A 4,736-nucleotide genomic window follows, 5' to 3' on the forward strand; every position below is an offset into this window, starting at 1 on the left:
TGTGTGTGTGTGTGAGAGAGAGTGTGTGTGAGTGAGTGAGTGAGTGTGATGTGTGTGTGAGTGAGTGTGAGAGAGTGTGAGTGAGTGAGTGTGATGTGTGTGTGTGTGTGTGTGAGAGAGAGAGTGTGTGAGTGAGTGACTGAGTGATTGAGTGAGTGTGATGTGTGTGTGTGTGTGTGTGTGTGTGTGTGTGTGTGTGTGTGTGAGTATGTGTGTGTGTGTGTGTGTGTGTGTGTGTGTGTGTGTGTGTGTGTGTGTGTGAGAGAGAGTGTGTGAGTGAGTGACTGAGTGATTGAGTGAGTGTGATGTGTGTGTGTGTGTGTGTGTGTGTGTGTGTGTGTGTGTGTGTGTGTGTGTGTGTGTGGAGTGAGTGTGAGAGAGTGTGGGCTTGTTTATGTGGTTTATGAGAACATTTTTTTAGGTTACAAATTAGTAATTACAAGGGTATTATGCTATAAATGTGGTTTATGAGGACATTTCTATTGTCCCCATAATTCAAATCGCTTATAAATCATACTAAACAATGTTTTATTGAAAATGTAAAACTGCAGAAAGTTTTCTGTGAGGGTTAGGTTTAGGGGTAGGGTTAGGGTATAGAATCTAAAGTTTGTACAGAATAAAAATCATTATGTCTATGGAGAGTCCTCATAAGGATAGTTACACCAACATGTGTGAGTGAGTGAGTGAGTGAGTGTGATGTGTGTGTGTGTGTGTGAGTGAGTGAATGAGTGTGTGTGTGTGAGTGAGTGTGTGTGTGTGAGTGAGTGAGTGTGTTTGTGAGTGATTGAGTGAGTGTGGTGAGTGAGTGAGTGAGTGAGTGAGTGAGTGAGTGAGTGTGTTTGTGAATGATTGAGTGAGTTTGATGTGTGAGTGAGTGAGTGAGTGAGTGAGTGAGTGAGTGAGTATGAGTGTGTGCGTGCATTTATCTTTGCACACATCTCTCTGTTTTCTCTCAGGCATTAATTCGGACAGCTCTGGCTGGGATCCTGATGGGGAGATGGTCTTTGGAAAACAGACAGGGATCAAGTGGTGCTGTCATCCCCCATTACATCTGTGTGTGTGTGTGTGTGGGCTACAGCTGCTATCAGTCACATCACATTTCTGTGCACCTCTAGCCATGGGCACACATGACCTTGAGTGCACCCTGTCTCACACACACAGACAGTGGGTCTGTCTGTCTTCTCTGAGCTGTCTCGGGTCCACCTTGACCCTGTGTACGGTTGAGTCCATTTACTGTCCGGCACCATCAGACGGCTATCTATCTGTCTGTCTGTCTGTCTGTCTGTCTCTCTGACTATCTGTCTGTCTGTCTGTCTGTCTGTCTGTCTGTCTGTCTGTCTATCTATCTATCTATCTATCTATCTATCTATCTATCTATCTATCTATCTGTCTGTCTGTCTGTCTGTCTGTCTGTCTGTCTGTCTGTCTCTCTGACTATCTGTCTGTCTGTCTGTCTCTCTGACTATCTATCTATCTATCTATCTATCTATCTATCTATCTATCTATCTATCTATCTGTCTGTCTGTCTGTCTCTCTGACTATCTGTCTGTCTGTCTGTCTGTCTATCTGTCTGTCTATCTATCTGTCTGTCTGTCTGTCTGTCTGTGTCTGTCTATCTATCTATCTATCTATCTATCTGTCTGTCTGTCTGTCTGTCTCTCTGACTATCTATCTATCTATCTATCTATCTATCTATCTATCTATCTATCTATCTATCTATCTATCTATCTATCTATCTATCTATCTGTCTGTCTCTCTGACTATCTATCTATCTATCTATCTATCTATCTATCTATCTATCTATCTATCTATCTATCTATCTATCTATCTATCTGTCTGTCTCTCTGACTATCTATCTATCTATCTATCTATCTATCTATCTATCTATCTATCTATCTATCTATCTATCTATCTATCTATCTATCTATCTGTCTGTCTGTCTGTCTGTCTCTCTGACTATCTATCTATCTATCTATCTATCTATCTATCTATCTATCTATCTATCTATCTGTCTGTCTCTCTGACTATCTATCTATCTATCTATCTATCTATCTATCTATCTATCTATCTATCTATCTATCTATCTGTCTGTCTCTCTGACTATCTATCTATCTATCTATCTATCTATCTATCTATCTATCTATCTATCTATCTATCTGTCTGTCTCTCTGACTATCTATCTATCTATCTATCTATCTATCTATCTATCTATCTATCTATCTATCTATCTATCTATCTGTCTGTCTGTCTGTCTGTCTGTCTCTCTGACTATCTATCTATCTATCTATCTATCTATCTATCTATCTATCTATCTATCTATCTATCTATCTATCTATCTGTCTATCTATCTATCTGTCTGTCTCTCTGACTATCTATCTATCTATCTATCTATCTATCTATCTATCTATCTATCTATCTATCTATCTATCTATCTATCTGTCTGTCTCTCTGACTATCTATCTATCTATCTATCTATCTATCTATCTATCTATCTATCTATCTATCTATCTATCTATCTATCTACAGTGAGGAAAATAAGTATTTGAACACCCTGCTATTTTGCAAGTTCTCCCACTTGGAAATCATGGAGGGTCTGAAATTGTCATCGTAGGTGCATGTCCACTGTGAGAGACATAATCTAAAAAGAAAATCCAGAAATCACAATGTATGATTTTTAACTATTTATTTGTATGATACAGCTGCAAATAAGTATTTGAACACCTGAGAAAATCAATGTTAATATTTGGTACAGTAGCCTTTGTTTGCAATTACAGAGGTCAAACGTTTCCTGTAGTTTTTCACCAGGTTTGCACACACTGCAGGAGGGATTTTGGCCCACTCCTCCACACAGATCTTCTCTAGATCAGTCAGGTTTCTGGACTGTCGCTGAGAAACACGGAGTTTGAGCTCCCTCCAAAGATTCTCTATTGGGTTTAGGTCTGGAGACTGGCTAGGCCACGCCAGAACCTTGATATGCTTCTTACAGAGCCACTCCTTGGTTATCCTGGCTGTGTGCTTCGGGTCATTGTCATGTTGGAAGACCCAGCCTCGACCCATCTTCAATGCTCTAACTGAGGGAAGGAGGTTGTTCCCCAAAATCTCGCAATACATGGCCCCGGTCATCCTCTCCTTAATACAGTGCAGTCAGCCCTGTCCCATGTGCAGAAAAACACCCCCAAAGCATGATGCTACCACCCCCATGCTTCACAGTAGGGATGGTGTTCTTGGGATGGTACTCATCATTCTTCTTCCTCCAAACACGGTTAGTGGAATTATGACCAAAAGTTCTATTTTGGTCTCATCTGACCACATGACTTTCTCCCATGACTCCTCTGGATCATCCAAATGGTCATTGGCAAACTTAAGACGGGCCTTGACATGTGCTGGTTTAAGCAGGGGAACCTTCCGTGCCATGCATGATTTCAAACCATGACGTCTTAGTGTATTACCAACAGTAACTTTGGAAACGGTGGTCCCAGCTCTTTTCAGGTCATTGACCAGCTCCTCCCGTGTAGTTCTGGGCTGATTTCTCACCTTTCTTAGGATCATTGAGACCCCACGAGGTGAGATCTTGCATGGAGCCCCAGTCTGAGGGAGATTGACAGTCATGTTTAGCTTCTTCCATTTTCTAATGATTGCTCCAACAGTGGACCTTTTTTCACCAAGCTGCTTGGCAATTTCCCCGTAGCCCTTTCCAGCCTTGTGGAGGTGTACAATTTTGTCTCTAGTGTCTTTGGACAGCTCTTTGGTCTTGGCCATGTTAGTAGATGGATTCTTACTGATTGTATGGGGTGGACAGGTGTCTTTATGCAGCTAACAACCTCAAACAGGTGCATCTAATTTAGGATAATAAATGGAGTGGAGGTGGACATTTTAAAGGCAGACTATCAGGTCTTTGAGGGTCAGAATTCTAGCTGATAGACAGGTGTTCAAATACTTATTTGCAGCTGTATCATACAAATAAATAGTTAAAAAATCATACATTGTGATTTCTGGATTTTTTTTTTTAGATTATGTCTCTCACAGTGGACATGCACCTACGATGACAATTTCAGACCCCTCCATGATTTCCAAGTGGGAGAACTTGCAAAATAGCAGGGTGTTCAAATACTTATTTTCCTCACTGTATCTATCTGTCTCTCTGACTATCTATCTATCTATCTATCTATCTATCTATCTATCTATCTATCTATCTATCTATCTATCTATCTATCTATCTATCTATCTATCTATCTATCTATCTATCTATCTGTCTGTCTCTCTGACTATCTATCTATCTATCTGTCTATCTGTCTGTCTGTCTGTCTGTCTCTCTGACTATCACTCTATCTATCTATCTATCTATCTATCTATCTATCTATCTATCTATCTATCTATCTATCTATCTATATATATGTCTGTCTGTCTCTCTGACTATCTATCTATCTATCTGTCTGTCTGTCTGTCTCTCTGACTATCTATCTATCTATCTATCTATCTGTCTGTCTGTCTGTCTCTCTGACTATCTATCTATCTATCTATCTATCTATCTATCTATCTATCTATCTATCTATCTATCTATCTATCTATCTATCTATCTATCTATCTGTCTGTCTGTCTCTCTGACTATCTATCTGTCTATCTATCTATCTATCTATCTATCTGTCTCTCTGACTATCTATCTATCTATCTGTCTCTCTGTCTATCTGTCTGTCTGTCTGTCTGTCTGTCTCTCTGACTATCACTCTATCTATCTA

Source organism: Xyrauchen texanus, chromosome 35 (assembly GCF_025860055.1).
Source record: "Xyrauchen texanus isolate HMW12.3.18 chromosome 35, RBS_HiC_50CHRs, whole genome shotgun sequence".
Taxonomy (NCBI): Eukaryota; Metazoa; Chordata; class Actinopteri; order Cypriniformes; family Catostomidae; genus Xyrauchen; species Xyrauchen texanus.